General features: G+C 43.4%; 1 protein-coding gene across 1 annotated transcript in view; it reads left to right on the top strand.

Annotated features, from left to right (window-relative positions):
* hivep1 (HIVEP zinc finger 1) overlaps positions 1 to 19,185 on the top strand; it is a 47,707-nt gene that overhangs the window by 11,976 nt on the left and 16,546 nt on the right.

Below are 19,185 nucleotides of genomic sequence, written 5' to 3'. Positions count from 1 at the left end.
CAGGCTGCCAAAGCCTTCTTCACCTGTTGCTGCTCAGACGTCCACGGCTGAGGCAGATGCGTGTTTTGGCATGCCACCCACCTCTTCTGTTTACGTACAACCCCCTGAAGACAGATGACCTGAGTGTTTACAGCCTCGTGTGTGTGAGTCCTCGGCTTCATTTCGGGTTCACTGCTGCCCAATCAGTCAAATTATTGAGCTTAAACTTTTCAAACTGAAGCATTAGTGAAGGGCTCAGGCAGGCCGAGGTAAATTAGGGCTAACGAACAGCGACCTTCTTGAACACCCATGCACTTTTCCCTCCACAGGTGAGCTTTTGCGGCCTGCAGAGCCGCTTCCTGGAAACTTGGTTGAGCCGCATTGATGTTGGCAAGTCAGAAAGGTGAGCGTTGGCGTCGGAGCAGGAATGATGAGGGGGAAAAACAGGGTGGGGGCCTGCAGGATTTGCCTCTGCTCACGTCAGCACAGAGACCCAGAATAGTGGAAGAAATTTTCCCTGCAGTGGAGAAGCAGGCGATGCCGGGGCTGGATGTCACATTATTTGGAGATGTGCTCATGACACACTGAGTGGGTGGAGAGCTCCTATGCACAGTGAGGATATATGTCATGTGCAGAGAAATGCCCCAACAAACCTGCCTCTGTTTGACGGGGGCTGCAGATTCCCAGGGGGTCTTTTTTTATGCTTGCGGGGAAAATGTGACGTGAGTTAAGCTGCTGGAGTTGGAGGTAAAAAAAAAAAACAAAAAAAACAAACAAACAAAAAAAAGCTTTGGAAAAACAGCTCAAATTAAAAAAAGAAGCCGACGTCTGCCAGCCGGAAACCCTTAAAAGGGTGGATGTGTGGGGGCGCTTTTCTGTGTGTGTTTAAGTGTGTGTACAGCTGTGTGTGTGTGTGTGTGTATGCAGAACTGGCATTGCTTAATGGTTTGCACAAGCAAAGCCCAATGTAGGGGTTGCCAGGGAAACAGAGCAGCATGAGTCTTGGTCTGCAGGTGCTGTTCCTTGTGTCCTACTGCTGGAACCTCCTACGAATGTGGAGGGAGAGGGGCTAATAAGACGAAGGAGGGCAGAAAAGCACAAGAGGAACTGGATAAAATGGAGCAAATGGCAAGAAAAGTTGGAATGGATGTGATAAAGAAGTGGGGTAAATGGGGACCGACTGCAGCACGGTTCAGACCTCCACCTCGTTACGTTAATGAGATGTTTAACACGTCGGTTTTGTGTCCGAGTGCACTGGTCACTTCTACGTAAAAGCCACAGCAGGATTTTTTTCCTAGGTTTCACACACATGTATTCAAAAAGCCATCCTGCTATGCTGTGAATGAAACCTGGTTTTGCAGCCATGAACCCCCTGCGGAGCTTGACAGATTGAAGATCAGCCCCGCTACAGCACAAACTGACGCAGTGCAGCCGGCTGAGAGCCGTAAAAGTCAAAACATTAAACATTAAACAAAATGGAGAAAAAGATGATTGTTGAGATCTCTGGCCCGGTTCTCTGTGACGTCTGTACAACATGCAAAGATCAAATCGTCTTTTTAAGTCTAATTTCAAATCGGGCTAATGTTTCCCCCTTGAGCAGAAACAGTTCAGTCAGTTCATTAATGAGTTCATCAATAGGAGGAGAAATCTGACATTTTTCAAGAAAATATAGTGGAACAAGCCCAAATATTTTCTGGCTGCAGCTTCTCAAATGCGAAGATTGAAAACAGTGTAGAAAACATGTTGGAAATATGAGATTTCTGTTTGTTTAATGTGTTTCATTTGAGAAAGTTGCAGTCATCACTCATAGTCGCTACGTTTTTTTCAAACATGGAGAAACGTGTTTCCCCTTTTTTGAAAAATGTAAAAACCTTTTTTATTCAAATTGGAAATACACCTAAAATGTTAACGTTAAAAGTATTTCCCTTGTGAAAAAGGCCGTCGTCTGCAAGGAAAGTCACACTGAGGGGAAAAGTAAGAGCTGGCAGAGAGCAGGTTAGTGGGGTTTGAGGGTTGATGGAGAAACGGTAGAGGTGACTGCATATTATTTGTTGATTGTGTGTAAGCAAGTTTAGATCTGGACGAGAAAGCCACTGTTTCCCTTTTCTATCCAGCGAGTGACACGTCTGGAGGTACATTCAGGTCAAAAACAGCTTCACTGCGATTTCCCTTCAGTTCTCGTCATCCTTTTTCCAGTCAGCGTTCGTCTGGCCCGGCCAGGCTGTGCTCGGATCATGCATTGATTCATGAGGCCGTTTGGAGCGCTGCAGCCTCTGATTTCCTGCATGTATGTTTGTGAACACACGCACTCGGCTGTTGGTATTAATGGGAGCGGTTTCCTGCAGCGAAATAATAATTCACATCATTAATTCAGCAACAATATCATGAAATACATGAAAGCTTCTCTTCAGCCTTGAGGAGACCTTGACTGAAAGCGACAGCTCCTCTGCTGCTGTGCTCACCAGATGTTGAGGTGGAGCTGAGGACTGGTGGGTAGATGGGTGAGAAGCGGAGGTTGTCTGTGTGGTTTCCTTAAGGTCAGGTCGTGGGCTGTGTTTATCAACACTGACACTTACTTTTTCTCTGTTGTGTGGGACGTTTGCCATCTTCGCTGGTGCAAACTGGCCAATCAGAGCGAAGCTGTGTGGTTGTGCTTCTCGAGAGTCACATGCATGAGGCAGGGGAATGGCTAACAATCAGGCGCTATGGGAACGGAAGCTGCTGCTTTGCTTTCAGGCGACAGACGGACCCCCGCGACACTTTAAAAACCCTGTGTGCTCCCTGAGAGATGGTCCCATCACCTCGCCTCACTGCTCCTTTCAACACGTGGCGATCTGTGGAGAGTGAACAAGCTCAGAGGGGACATTTTAGGAAGGCTGTGCATTTAGGAGCACAACACACAATATGAAATGATTGGAGGAAATTGTAGCAGAGCTTTTGTGGTGTGGAGGATTTTACACTGTGCGTTTGTTGAATCAACATCACCGAGAATATAGTTGCTGATTGTGGTGCTACTTAAACATTTAGTGTCCAAAAACAAGATGTTGATGTTAGCAAATGCTAACTGTTTGTAGGTTTAGCTTTTGCTATCTGACTGCGATACACTTGTGAATTTGATAGCATTAGTTATTGTCTTACAGCAAATACAACATGGTTTGTTCTCTAACGAAGCTGGAGGATGTAGAGCGTTGTTTGTTAAAAGTTCCTCAATTTTAATGAAATATTATAGTGTCTATCAAGTAAAGAGCCTGAACACCTAAAACTGAACTTGCTGCTCTCAAAACATCAGAGGTCACCAACCACATCCAGTGTTTGTTATGCAGTCAAATCTTCAGTCAGATCAGATAACGAGTAAAACTATTCACATTTAGGTATGTGGGACCATTTTTGCATTTAGAATATTTATTTTTTACTTGTATTTACTGCTGGGTTAATTTACAACAAATAATAAAAAAATAAAATTGAAATTAAACTGGAAATGAACCAGCTGTGGTTCATTTAACTATACATACAAACAAGTTTCCTCTGTGGCGTCTCTATAAAATAAATAAATAAAAGAAAAACAACAAAAACCAGGGCCCCGCCTCATATCAGTGTTCATTCATAAACTCCAGTCTTTGTTTTCCTCACTGCTTGTGTAGGACGTTTACCAGGAAATATATTGTTTCATCTGTGTGGTTTGAGCATTTGTAAAGTATTGACTGAGCAAAGAGGCGGAGGAGGAGGAGTGGGAGGAAATCAGTGTTGTATGCCCTGAAGTGTCTCTCAGTATCGGGGAAGGGGAGTGAACGGGGGAGACGAGGAGGGAGGAAGGGAGGAGATCCCGTGGATTCTAGTAGGTTGATGGTGAAAGACTTGCTGTAAGTCACATTAAAGCCGATAAAGTCGATTCTAATGTGCGGATATGTCTCAAAAATGTCTCCAACCAAACCACAGAGGTGAGTTCATCTCTTGTTTTGTTCAAATGAAAATCCAAAACCCCAAACTTGTTCTTCGTCTTACATTTTATTCGTTGAAACTGAAGACAAACTCGTGCTCTGCTCCACTCTGCAGGGGTCAAACTGTTTCGTCGAGCCCCCGTCAGGCTATTGTGCCAGGCCGACTCACTTGACAGTAGAAATAGTTTCTAAAATGGAAAGTTGCTCAGCCATGCAGCTGCAGCACAGTGCACGGACAAAGATAAATGCCCCCGAAAAAGAGCCGATGAGAGGGTGAAAAGGAAGATGAAAAGGAGCATGGATGAGTGTGAGGACGTAAGAGTTTAAGATGTGGAAGGGAGGGAAAATGAATTTGGGTTAAGGAGTCGATGGGGACAAATGTGCGGAGGGTTAATAGGGAGGCTGTGAAAATATGTGTAAGAGGGAGGAGGAGGAGAAGGGGGCGCCTGCCTGCTGGCAAAGCTTCGCTTCTTGCGTAACTTGGCCGCCTCTTCCTTTAGCCGCTGTTGCCATGGGGAGAGATGTTGGGAGGAGGGGTTTTCTGAGATGCCTCTCGGGTGAGAGAGACTCTGGGGAATTCTGAGCTGTGACGATCCTGGCGTTCCTCCTCTGGTAGCACAGCGCTCGCTGCGGAAAAGCTGCAAGAAAAAATAGGTGATTGGTTATTTTAAGACCCTGCAGTTTGCATGATTTCAGTGTCGGCTCCAAACAGATTTTACATCAAAATAAAGAAGCTGCTGCTGCTGCTGCTGTGTGAAGACTGTGAGAACTCTGAGAGTCAGAAGTTGTTTGTGGGAACTCAAAGGGCGTCAAGGCATGACTCAGTGGTTCAGGTGTGTCTTGTAAAATGAAAACCAGGCATTGTTTATAACCACGACTTTATTTTCCATGTTTGTGGCATGACTAACAATGAGTCTCAGCAGAGCGTGCAGGTGTTTCTGCAGTCCTGTGCGCGTGTGCATGTGTGCGTGCACGTGCGTCAGCTCAGACAGGAACAACAGCCCCATCCAGCAAGTGAGCGATAAAGAAAACATGTGTCCTCACCTGTTGAGCTGAGATGATAATGATGATGAGTCAGAATATTCCTAAACTTTATCTATTGCATGTTTGATAGTTGATTAAAGGAGTAAAACATTTTGTTCTTTTGAAATCTGAAATCTCTCTAACATTATAGCTGACCTTTGACCTTTCACTGTTTTATATCTTTGACGTACCTGTTATTCAGTGAACTGCTGGTATGTGGGTTAAGGGTTTGTAGATAAGAACGCTAGCTGTTCCCCCTCGTTTCCACTTGTGCTAAGCTAATTCCATTGGTTAGATTATCTTGTCAACCTTATGTGAGACTCTGACAAAACAACATGTTAGTTTTTTTCTGTCTGAACATAAAAACTCTGCTTAAAGAAAGTGGAAAAAACATTAGTTGGTTATGTGTAACCCCAGAGTGTAGGTGTGGTTTATAGTAGCACTTGTAGTTAAATATATTTATTTGTGTTCTCTAAGGATCATTTTTTGCCAGAAATGGACAATTTGTTTCAGGTTTATGTAAAAAAAAAAAATGCTCCAGCACTAGTATTTCTACAAGAATAGAGAAATATATCATTTCAACAGCCCTAAAATGCGCCTGATATGCTTCTGGTGACGACACAGCAGCACACAGATGATTAATCTCTTATTTGTGATTTAAAGATGATTAATTATTCTTCTATTATGGGGCAACTAATTAAACAAAAACTAACTTATTACTAGTGTTGATTAAATATTCAATCTGTAAAATGCCTAATTTTTAGATTGATGAACAGATATTAAAGTAAAAATTATACAAAACAGGAAGAACATCAGGAGATCATTAGTTTTTTTTTTTTTTTCCTTGTTTACCTAATTCACCAAACGGTTGCAGAAGCTGGTTTATTCATGTTTTTATCCAATTTATCTGTAAATATAAATATGCCAACATATATCCTGACAGGATTTTACCCATATCAACAGCTCCTATAAATAATCACGACTCGCAGTCGTACTCAGCAGTCTCTTCCCTGTGGAGGTGGAGTTGCGTTCAGGTCCAAGTTAACCCTGTACGTCACACATCTTCCTCTTTCTCTGTCTGACTCTTTCCGTGGCTTCTCCTATTAGCACCTTCATTAGTCTTGTTGTGTGTCGGCTGCTTGCCCTGCACAGATAGGATCAATGCACACAGCGGATAGATGAGTATTTATAGCTTCTGTGAGGCTGTGGGAGGTTGTATGCCACAAGTAGGTTAGCGGCTAATCTGATGTTGGTGTGTATGTATAGAGGAATTAGTGCTGTTTTTAGAGCCTCCATCCTGTTTTGTTTTAGTGTTAGAGAAAGAGAGCGCTCTGCTACTCAGCTTGGGGAAGTCAGCGCTCAGGCAATCGGGAAGGGCTTTCCCTGATTTAGAGTAGGGATTAAAAAAGAGAAAGAAGAGGACTAGGAAGGAGGAGAAGAGAGGGAAGGAGGAGGAGGAAGGGAGAAGCAACACGAAGGCAGGGAGGAGAAAGAAGCGTGGTAGCTACACAGACGGTGGAGAAACCAGGCAGAAGTGAAAGTACAGAGACACAGCTGAGTGTTGAGGACAGACGGCAGCTAGACGCTCGGCTCTCCGCTCTGCAGGGCCACTTTTCTGTTTTTATACGTTTGGGAGAGGCAGAGGAATGTCAGCGGTTATTGGACGGGAACGTCAGGTGTTTCCCCGTAAGTGTGTCTGAATCCAGGAGGGAAAAACCAGCCAGCAGCCGCTCTCTGAGACGGTGTCAACTTTCTTTGGCTCACTTCTCCCTCCTAACAGGTACTGTGCAGCGCTGCGAGAGCTCACCTTCGTGCTGATGAGTCTGTGTTTTATTCCTCGCTGCAGGCTTTTGTTTCAGTGTGAGCTCAGTTGCATTGTCTGCGTCTTTTTCTCTCTCTCTCTCTCTTCTTCCTCGTTCTTTCTCTCGTGTTGTACATTAAATCATGTCAGCGTTCCGTTTTGCTGAAGTTGGCGATTCTCTCGCTGCCTAGCTTTTTTGTTTTTACTGTTTTATGGACAAGTGTGTTTTATTTATTGTGATTATGATTCAATCTGAACTATTTCCTTTATTACTGGACAAAAACATTCACAAAAGAAAATAAAAAAAACATGCTTTTCACAATCTGTTACAACATAACTTCTTTTGTCAGAACAACTGTCCTAAACCTCAGATTGTCCATTGTATTTATTCGTGTAGCACATTTCACACTTCACAATAACAACACAGGAAAAGGCTTTTAAACAAAGTGCAGACACACTGGGCACAGGGTAATATTATATAAAGAGATGCACATATTTATTCAAAAACCGGCAACAACAGAAGCTGCAAGCTTGAAATGATCAATTTAGCTGGAAGAGAGATTAGTGATCATAGGAGGAGTTGCAGATTAAATGTGTTTGAGTTAATGAACTTTATTGGTTCAGCTCAACTTAAACTTCAACTTCAAGAGTTTATCTTTGTTAAAATCGAACCGTTTCCATCCCAGTTTACGGATTCTGTTGATGGGTTAACGGCCCCAGCGGCTCATTAACCTCCAGCACAAACTGTCAGCGCTGTCGTGTTCGTGCTCCTCATCCAGGTGGCGGCAGCAGCGGCTGACGTACAACATGAGCGGGAGGACAGGATAAGTCTGTGTGCTGCAGCCAGGGATGAGCTCGAGCGGTTATGCAACAGTTCAGTCCAGAGATAGAGCAGATCTGAACTTAGACACTTCTTCCACACACCATGAGATCATCAGGCTCACTTGGCTGTCTCTCCCCCGCTGGGCGGCGTCATGTACGAAGAGAAGCACCTATTGTGGGAGCTGCTACATTCACTCCTGACTGTGTTCACTTCAACATCCGTATGTTGCAAGTAAACAGAAGCAAAATAAATACTAACACTTTTTTAAACGCATCATCTCAGTAGCTCACCTGGCAGCGTCCACATCGACTGAGGCCTCAGTTAATCTATGGTGCTGCAGGATTTTTTAGGAGCTTCCAGATCTGTGAAGCAACGAGGAAACTCAATTAACAGAAAACAAACGCGTTTGTCTGTCGCTCTTTGAGTTGCGTCTTGTTGCAGCTTCTTCTTCTTCTTCTGCAGAAGTTGAACAACATCCTGGAAAATTAGCGCCACCAACTGTTTGAGTTGGTGATTGTGTTGGTATTAGAGCTGAAAACATTCATTAACTTAAATCTGCAACAGTTTCGATGATTGATTTAGCTCATTAGCAAAAACTCGATGTGTGAGAAGCTGCTGCTGCTCGTCTGACATTAGAATAAACTGTTTAAGTGTTGGTTAAACAATACAAATTGTTGACGTTGCCTTGAACTGTGGGAAAGTTGTGACGGATGTTTTTGATGTTTTATTGGACAAACAATTGACTGATGAAGAAAATAATCAGGGACTGCAGATCTGATTGGTGCAGTTTGGTTTCATAAGACACAGACTTGATGTTGGTCTCTGCGTCCTCGCACTGTTTCTAAACTCTGAAACAGAGGCGAGAGGAGTGGGCAGTGGAGGGCTGCAGGCATAAAAGGGATGAGGAGGGAGGAAATGGGGGAGTAACAGAGGGTGGTGAGCATGGAAAAAGAGGCAGAAAGGAGGGAGGGGAACGGGAAAACAAGGTGGGGAAATTGAGGCTTGAGAAAATGACAGGAGGGGGTGTAGGATGAAGTGAGGGAACGCCGTGTCTCTTGTTCAGTGTGATTATGTAACGTTACCTCCTGCCTACTGCTGATGGCAGAGGAAAGCACAGAGTAACAGCTGTGAATGGCGTGGAGGTGGGCGGGAACAACAATAACACAAGGAAGGAGGAAGAAGAAGCAGCAGCATCATCCATCAGGAGAGGTCAAAATATCCTTTTACCTCCAACCTGAAACATGGTCGGTTTGTTCAGCACCAAGAATCAGGAACAAAGAAAACGAATGTGCAGCCGTAGCATTTAGATCAACTGTTGATTCTTTGAGTCATTATCAAGCACGTATGTCAAACGTGGTGGTTGCAGCTTCTTAAATGTGAGAACTTACTGCTTTTGTTCATCTCGCGTCATAATAAAAACACAAATAGTTTTGGACTGTTGCTCAAACAAAAGACAAAAAAAAAAAATCCCAACATAAGTTCCTGTTTCATATTGTTTCTGCTTTTTATTTTTCTGTGACTCGTGTTCTTCTTAAAACGATTCTCTGACATATCATAGATCAAACTATTATTTTATTTGAGTTTCAGTCAGAGTCTGACATGTTTAATCAGTTTGTTGATGTGTAATCACTGAGGTAATTTGTCCCAGACTTCTCCAATGTGCAGTTTTTTCTGTTTCGAATTATTGCAAACTGGATATTTTTGGATTTAGGACTTTTGATTGCACAAGATGAGAATTTCCCCTTCGACTGTGGGTGTTTTGTATTATTATTTTTATTCCCTGGCTTTTTATTTATATATATATTATATATTTTATTATAATGTGGACCATATAGTTGCTCCAGTACTGTACTTCGCTGATAATACTTTAATAATTTAAATGGAGTGTTTTAACAGCACAGTGTTAGCACTTCCTGTCACTGCTTTTTTATTTCTGGAGAAACACCTCAGCTGGTTTTTCACACGTTCAATTAAAAAGGTTCATGTCTGACACCGGTGATAACGCCTAACTGGTTGATATACGCAGGTTTGTCTGTTGTCACCACTGTGCCATGTTTACATGCGGGGACCAGCCATGTATATGTGACGGTGTGTATGTGCTAAATGAGCTGTAAAAGCAGATGGTGGTCTGGCTGCATCCGCAGAGACAGAAACCAGAGAGTGCCTCGGAGCAGCTGCAGGAAAGCCCTGAGGGAGTCCACAGAGCAGGCCACCGGTCTCTCCGGGCGAGCCCACGGCACGCCAACAACACACCGTAAGGCAGAGACTCGCTGCTCCGTATAAGAAAAGGCCGCGTTAAAGTTGGAACAGCTTTACTTAAATCCAGCCTGTGAAACGTTGCATCCTTGATGAATCTTGACGCCTTTTTAGGGACAATTTTTCACTAATTGGTTCGAGCTGTGAGGCTTTTTACTGCATTTCCTGCAGGTCTCCTGTCAGTGAAAGGAAGCTGTTGTGCCTATGTAAATATGTGCCTGTGCTGCATTATGGGAAACACCAAGATTGACACCAGGCCTTTCTACAGTGACCTCCTTAACATTTTATCAGTCAAGTATTTTGACATTTTACTTGGACAGATCCACAGTTGATCTAAGTTCAGTCTGAAGTAGGAGGAGTCAGGAGAAAACCTCTCGTTTAAATTAAATCTAAATTGTTTTCTTGTCTCATGTTTCCCATTAACATGTCAGCTCCTCCCCGGAGGCTGAGCAGCGAGTGGCGGAGAGACGAGCATTGTTTTGTGGTTTAAACGGCAGAAAGAGAAAAGGTGAGAGGCTGCGAAGAATCTGAGTCTGAGCTGTTTTGGAAACACGATCAATGACCTCGCATACCTTCAGATCCTTATTTCCTGCGTGTCCTCGCCGTCTTTTGTTACACTCCGCTCAGACCTAGATCTAATTAGGACTCGTCTCTTTTCCTAGAAGGCTCGGCAGCTGTATTAGTCACTTCCCTCCAGCGAGGATGGGGCTTTGATTAGATTCTGAGATATGGCAGCAACATCTGTCAACCGGATGAAACTCATTGGCCAGAATTGTGTTAGATTCCTCTGATTGGGCTTGCTGTTGCGTCAAAGCCTCGGAGTTATAGATCTGTTACGGATGGTAAGTGGAAGTCTTCAGATCTCTTACTCAACGGAGGGGTTCACTGCTCTGTTGATGTCGACTGCGAAGGCATCGTTTTGTAAAAACACAGTTACAAAATCATTGTATTGTGTCCACTTAATGTGACATGTGAAAGGTGGAAGTCTTATATTGTCTTTTGAGGACTGTCGACTTGTCACTCACGTATGAAGCATCTTCTGGACCGATCTCTTAAGAGTCTTAAGAGACTTATGAGTAGTTCAGGGTTTCTGTTGGTCTGATGTCTGTGGTGCAGTTGATTGTGTGTACACGGACCCCTTGCACACATGCACAGTACAGATGATGGCACCTCTGGACGTAGCAACAGCAGGAAGAAGAGCTTCTCTGTTTGTTGTGTGTGACCGGACAGCATGAAACAGTTTGAGGGGATGTCACAATGAACAGCACATACCTATGACGCATGATACGAGGAGCTAGTTTACAAATTCCTGAGTACAGAGTCTGCTCCGACCTTTACAGACTGGAGATGATAGAGACATGGATGTGGAAAGAATGAAATGGCCTTTAACAGGAGGAATAGTTAGAGCAAGCAAAACCTGTTTCAGTGTTTGCATGTGCTCTGAGTATTGTTACGAGACACACTGGAACACTTGACACTTTACAGTCGAGGTGAAACAGTAATAAATGTGTGTCGCACCACAGGAAATGTGAAATTAAACCACCCAGACAAATTTGAATGATTAAAAAATAGCAATTGTATGAAATGAGATTTCAAACTGATGATAAAATAAACCGTACTCTCTACTCTGGTTTGTAATGGGTCAGTCCACAAAAGAAGCAGATGCAGATAAATGTAGTGGAGTAAACATGTTATATTTGCAGGAGAATGGAAATAATCAAAGTACAAGATCCTCTAAACTGTATTTGTGTGTATTTGTGTACTGTCAGTGTACTTATTTCCACCACCGTCCATTAAGGACTGTGCTGGTTTGACATTTTGCTCCTTGGAAAGAGTTTTTGATCACGACTGTGTACATTACGTTTGGACTTCTATGTTCTGGTATTCATCGCCCCTCCCCGAGTGGTTTTGGACTGGTTTCAGTTTGAGTGTGAAGGGGGTCAACGTGGGCGGCTGGTTGAACGCAGAGGAGGAGAGAACATTTCTGGCACCATAGATTTTCAGTTCATGACTGTTTTCGAGCTGAATGACTGTGAGCATGTGTGTTTGTGTGTTTGTGGAGCTCTTTAACCCCGATAGGCACCCGGCTCACAGAGGGGCAGGGTATTACTAGCTGGATTACTTCATTCAGGCTCTGTTGCATTATCACCAGCTCAGCTGTCATTAACGCGGATGTTTCCTTTCCTTCTCTTCTGATTTTCTGCAAACACACTGTGACACGGGGCAGCGTTTGCACAGTGATCCCTCTTTAGGTCATTTAAAGAACTGTACCGATTCAGCACTAAGCCGTTGAAGTGACTCAGTGCTTATTTTAGTCTTGACCTGCCAACTTTCTGCTGTTGCTTTGGCCGGCCTAATTACAGAGTACCATGTTGATCCTGGAGTTTTTGCCTGTGAAGTGTTTATTTTCTAAACCCTGGCAATGACACTGCAGAAAGTTCTTGGTTTGTTGTCTTCAGCCTGAGTAAACATTTGTCTGATTTTCTGAACCTTTCTTGCGGCCAAACTGTAAAAAAACTCAGAATTCCCCATAAATACTAAACCAAAAATAAGGCAGAGGGCGCTTCCTCTTTTTATTTCCACACAGAGCACAGAGTAGAGTACGGTGAGCTTCACTCACAGAGGTGCTTTTGTCAAGTTTATGTAACACAGCAGGCTGTTTGTGCAGTAAACCAGAGTGTAGACCTCTAGACTAACTGAACCTCTGTTGTTAAAGTCGGTTTTATTTTAATAAAATGATCGGAAATCACTGTGCTGCGGGACTGAACCAGGTTTAGGGTGTTGTCATTTGGTGAAACCAAAAGTATGGTAGTATAGTAAAAGTACAGTCTCAGAGTTAGATTTAATACATAAGCTGAATAAAAGATTGATTTAAAACAGGAATGAACCAATCGCAGAAACATGAAACTGGATTTAAATCGTGCTCTTTGAGATCCTGTGATATAAACTAGAAGCAAACTGAAACTGTGCAACAGCTAACGTGCAGACTCATTATCGAGAAGGAACTGAAAAAGAGGGTCGGGGTTAAAAAAAGTAAAGTCGTTGTCAGGTAAACAGGATTCTTCACCCAGTGACTGAGCTCTTGGCCAACATGCAGCTGGCGGCGCGCGTGAAATTCCTCCCCCTCCAACACAAACAGAGAGAGGGAGGAAGACTCGGAGAAGGATCCCCTGGAGGGTGCCAAAGCCGGTTTCAGTGACGTCACTCGGCTCTGCTCGGGCAGGCCCTCCTCCCTCCTCCCTCCTCCTCCTCCCCCCCTCTCTCTCTCTCTCTTCCTGGGCCTTACAGGAATTCCCCTCCTCGTCACACTATTCTGAGGAAACCGCCGGCTACGCCTCGCTCAGCTGCAGAGCCACAGCTGATAGGGTGAAAACACAGACCTGTGGCTGCTTGTGTTGACACAGGAGCACCGTGTGCATGCACTTGTTGTTCTTTGTTCCCAGACAAAGGGAGTCGCTGAGTTTTTGTCCCGTGAACCATCAGTCCTGGTTGGGACGTGACTCTTTTGTCCTGCAGGTTGTTGTGAAACTCTTAAAACAAGCACACGGAGTCCTGCTGCAGTGTTTTCTGTTATAAAGTGACTGTTTTATGCTGAACAGAGTTTGAGGTCAGAGATGTGTGCACGAAGCGTTGAGCCGTGTCAACAGGCGTCAACATCTCCGCTGTCGTCAGACTGAACGAGACGACTCTCTTCAGCGCGTGTGACACAGACAGGAAGCAGTCAGCGTGCTGTCACTCGTCTGTGCTGTTGCAGTCGCAAACAACAAGTGGGCAGCGGCACCGTCGAGCCCCGGTGTTTTTATTTTCCCCCTTCTGTTGTTGGTGCACAGTTGCTTCCACAGAAAACAGCACCGCCTTCAGTTTTAATTTGACAGGCCCTGCAGGACGCCAGGCAGCTCTATAGGAAACAGACTGATGTGTAAGTCCTGAGTTTAATTTGCAGTGAAGTTTCATTTGTTTATTATTACTGTGAAGCTCAGAGAGCTGCAAACGTCTTATACAAATGCTGTCTGCTAACTTTTATACGTTAAAGGAAGCATAACCGTAACGTCAGGGCTTTAGTGTACAAATTTAACTCTCAAATTATGAGCCTATCTATTTTTTTTTGGCATTTTGCCTTTATAAACAGTGAGCTGCAGAGAGGCAGACAGCAAACATCGCTGTGGTGAGGTGGAATGCACTCTAACCAATCGCTAAACAGGCTCCTCCGTCTGCCAAGTATTTTCTCAATAATTCAGCACATAAAATGTCCCACGTTTTTGGGAAAAGCTCTTTTTTTTTTTCATGCCAAGAGTCAGATGAGAACATTGATATGACTCTGATGTCTTTACAGTAAATGTGAAGGAACTGCCAGGACGGGGTTTCTGTGTGTCCTTAAAAACCATTAAAAAAGTCTTAAATTTGATTTTGATAGTTCTGAAGAATTGGTGATCGTGTTTAGGGTTATAGTTTGTCTGTTACTAATAAAAGCTGAGAGAAAGAGATGGTGTGAACGTTACCGAAGCTTAAAATACCTTCGAAAAAGCACTTTATTTATAGTAAAAAAAATTTTTTTTGCAAACATGAGTCTTGATGCTATGCTAAGCTAACGAGCTGCTTGCTGTAGCTTCAAACATGTTCATAACGGAGATAAACAAATTGACATTTAATCATATTGAGCAAATTAAAGTGACATTTTAGACCACTAATCAAATTGTACGCAGAATGCATATTGTGTTAATGTCAGCTGTAAATTACGTTTATTAAATGCAGTATGTAAACATATTGTAGTAAGAGTGTGTTGAGGTCTGAGCTGCATGTGGACATCGTGTTCTTTATTGTTTTGAAAATGAGGTTTCGCTCGAGAAACAGATGAAACGTGCTTCCTGTCCCACGGGACCCATCGAGGCGTCGTTTGACGACACGCAGACCATCAGTGGCTCAGCTCAGTAAAGTGGAACCGCCGCCGTGCTGTTATGTGTCACAGCCCTCAGGAACCAGGGGGAACTCGAGACGCTGACTGGATGCAGTTTGACGCGCAGTTCGTTTTAGTTCCCTTTTCTTTTATTTTTGTGCGTCCGTAAAGAAAGAAGTGGGTGTTTGTGTACAGTCTAAGGTTACGTGAAGCGCCTCAAACACTGACAAAAATCAAAAGTGAAAAGATGCTCAGAGTTCAGACTTCCTGTTTTAGAACGGGAGCTGCAGCAGAGCTTAAATGATTAGTAATTTGATAATTGATTCATCACATCAAAGGAAAAGGGCGAACTTTTTTGAGCTGTGGTTTTTCACATTAGAGGATCAAAGAGGATCGATAGAGGATAGAGGATTGAATTATTTCCGTGAAGAAATGACAAAACATTTCATCTCCATGAAAAAAACCCAACACGATTGGAACATGTTAAATACATTTTGTGTGGATTTAATTGTATTTGAGAGCAGGTGTAATTTTTCCTGTAGGGTTGGGCTCGAACAGTTTCCCAGTGACATTACTCGTGCATAATTACACGTTCTGTGTCGCACTATGAGGCTGGAGATGCCATTGATTGGTTGGACTATCAATCACAGTAATTACAGGCTCTGGATCATTAGTTTCTGTCCAACAACGTCATAATTAGGGGGATTCACACAATCCTTACATTGTTTATACTGTTAGGTAATCATGGCCAAAAGTGAAAAGTTCAGATTTCCTGTTGAGTAGGATGAATTATTTAGTTTAGTTTTTCCTACCACATTAAGATCATATTATATTAATGTCAGCATCCTCCAGCAGCAGATAAGGCAAATGATCATTAGTTTAAGATTTTACTACACCTTAAAACAGACTTTATAGGCTTCACACCTTCCATCATAGGCCCCCCTACACATAAACAAAAAAACTCGCACACTTTTCTACCCACCCAGTAGATTTCTCGTTATATCAATTTTTCACAAGGGTGCCCACGCATTCCCAATAATCAGTGGCCTCCAGTCTGCTGCTTCTTCCACCTACAGTTTCCTGCGGGGGCAGCAGTACTGTACAGATACCAAACCACTGTCTTTGTCTCTGTGTGTCTGTGTGTGCAGGAGGGAGAGGGTGATCAATATTTCATTGGGTGTTTGCAGCATTGTCACGAGTTATTAGAGGATGGAGGATAAATTTAGTCTCTAATTATTGTTGTTATTATAGAAACAGGACAGGTAACTCAGACAGGTGAATCCTCGTAGTATAGTGTGTGTGCTGCCATACATTATTAAAAGTTGTCTGCACGAACCTGTAGTTGAAGCTGCATTTCTTTTTAACCCGTATCTGTCCTGGCTCCCTCGTTCCCATTCAACACTGCACACGAACAACCTCCAGCCGTGTTTCCCAGTAGAGGGTAAATGGCCCGACCGCCGCCTCCCTCCACCCACATCCCTCTCTCCACCTCGTCTCCCCCAGTCGCAGAATGTTTAGCATTCAGAAGCTGATCTCCAGGCTGCAGACTTCAGTGCTTTGGTTTTAAAAACTCCAAACCTCCTGCTCTCTCTGTCTCTATTTATCTGTGGCTGAGCATCATCTGCAGCTATTGTGCGACGGCTGAGCATTTTTTTAAATCTTTACACAAACAGGATCATGTTTTTGTCTGTATTTCACTTTATTCAACATATAACATCTGGAATTAATAAATAAAGGTTAAAGATATGACAGTTTCTGTTTCCAGCTGCTTAAATGTGAGCATTTCCTGCTAAACATTGATTTATCGGGTGGCGTTGATAAAACTATTTGATGCCTGGACATCAGGAATCTGTGTATGAACTATGATGCTTGATGACAGCTATTAGGTTTGATCAGGTTTTAATTAATTGATAGTTTGGTCCACCCCTGTGCACTCCTTTCCATTAATCTGATGGCATCTTTTAACAATAATATGTCACTTTAAACACTGTCTGAACCACATAAATGGGTAGAAACCACACCTCACTTTGGCCTTGTCAGGGAGAAAACATGGGAGCTGCTGGACAAGTGCACATCAATTAATTTATTGTGCTGAGAGATGCAAAAAGCTTTTAAGTCAACACAGGTTTGATGGAAAAATGATTGTATATATCTGAAGATATCATGTAAAAGGCACCAATGTCTGACAGACAGAAAGCTGTGTAGCTGTTGTTATCTCATGTCTGAAGAGGGTTCATGAAATGCTGAAAAGGGGATCCAGCCAACCCAAAGATCCATTATTCAGAATAATGTTACACAGAAAAGAATAGGAACCAGAAAACATTTCGATTTTTTAGTTTAGTGAATGTTTATTAATTATTACATCGGATTCTGTTATAAACAGATTATAGTTGACACCACAAACACACCAACATTGACACCTGGCTCTGTGTCGACATCATCACCCGTCCCATCTTTCTTCTTCCCGTCATTCTCTCCATCTCCGTCCTTTTGTGACGATGAGCTTTGATGGAGCGACCACTCGAGCTCAGTCTGGTTAATGTGGGAAAGTAGGGGGAGGGAAGTCACTTTACGCTCTGCTCTACTCCGGCTGATGATGATGGACTGCAGCGTAATGGGACGCTCAGTGTGGCGGAGGAATCCTCTGCTCTGCATCATCGTCTGTCTGTGGCCAATGAGGGAGAGCACAGTGTACTCCCTGCAGCACTCGTCCTCTTCTACTTTCTGCTCTGCTTTCAGTCTGGCCCATTTCCCTCGAGGCCACTGGGACTCTCTTTGTATGGGTGTGTCTGTGAAGATAAAACATGTGTCAGACGCTGACACTAACCCTTATGGCCACTCATTGTATAGGTCAGCTGCTGAGGGCTGTTGAAATGCTGCATCTCCTCCACAGACCACAGGAAGAAGGCTGAGAGAAAATCAACAGACTTCCCTGAAAGGTGACGGGTCATTCTGAAAAGCTTGTGATTCACACAACTGTTGTTGTGACTATTACAGGAGGAGATGTCCCTGTTTAATAATAGCATTATTCTAACATAAAGCGTGACTGCAATTTTCTGTGAGTCATTTGGATTCACTATCACAGAAAAAAAAAGAAAGACTGCCTCTACATCTGTTACCTAAAACTGTAATTACACGAAAGAACAAATTGGGTGTTACAGCTCAGGGGCAGTGGTGACTGGCAGCTCTCTGCCTTTCTGTCTGGGTATCGATTAATCCTGTTACAGTTGAGCCCAATGTGACACCTTCAGCTGCTTGTTTTGAGAATGACGGGAAGAAGAAAGATGGGAGGGGTGAGGGTGTAGACACCTAACCCTAACCCAGCAACACCCAGAGCTCACTTTTCAGTCCTTTATCAGGACAAACCTCTGCCCACACCTCCTCTTTCACCTGTGCACTGAGCACCGTGTACTTAGAACCAAAACGTACAGAGAGGTGAAGGTAAAGTTAGAGTCAGGAAGCTGTTGTAGTTGGTAGAACTTCTTCCTCTTTGTTCCATTAAAACAACTGATCCGAATCCGTCATTTATATTTCACAGTTTAGCCACGTTGTTATTTTTAATAACATTTACATTTGGATTTATCTAGACCACTAAGCATCAGGCTATTTATGTGAATATCTAATTTCATTTGTTCATGATGATAAAGTCAGTGATCCTGCTTCAGTTGTGGTTCACTTCACCTTGCACTGCTCCACCTGTATTCATATCACTCTGGTTTGTTCGCTCACCTGTGTAACATAGGCTGCTCTTGGCACATACATTCGAGGTCGGAGGTCAGGTCTCTCTGCTGTTGTGAAGCATATTTACGGATGTAGGATTTACGTTTCTGTGTCTACTGCTTTTGTTTTTGTTCTGCTGGAAAATGCTGTTGGTGACTACTGTGACGGTGTGTTTGATGTTGGTGCATGCTTGCACACAGCCGGGTGGGTACAGCAGGCTCGTGTAGGTGCTCGAGTTACATAATCTCCATCTCCTTCCTGCAGTGACAGGGAAGAAGGGGGCAGCTGCCGACTCCCATCTCATCATCTTCGAGGCATCTCCCCTCTTCTGTTCTCCTGAAAACGGTTTTCTTCCTGGTCTTGTTCTTCTTCCCCCTTTATAAACCTCGTCCACTCCTTTTCTCTGCCTACTATATCATCCTGTTTATCTCTTCACTTTCCTTTCTTTCCTCCACCCCTTGTTTTGGCCTCCTCCCAGTTTGCTACAGTCCATCCTTCTGTCCGTAGACATCAACCTGTTATTGTCCAAACATCGAATCAGATCCACCTCTCTAACTGCTTCCTTTGATGATGTTCATGTTACATAGACAAGATCCATCTAGAAAGAGTACGAGCTAGTTCCACACTAACAGGAGAGTGACTTTAACACTGAAATGCCATTTATTAAACACATTTAGTATAGCGTGATAAAGTGACTCGCTCTTTACTTACTGCATCATCTCTGGTGGATGCTCGTCTGCCCACATACTGT

Source organism: Anabas testudineus, chromosome 11 (genome assembly GCF_900324465.2).
Source record: "Anabas testudineus chromosome 11, fAnaTes1.2, whole genome shotgun sequence".
Lineage (NCBI taxonomy): Eukaryota > Metazoa > Chordata > Actinopteri > Anabantiformes > Anabantidae > Anabas > Anabas testudineus.
Note: the sequence above shows the minus strand (reverse complement) of the source record. Positions and strands in the feature narration are given on the sequence as shown.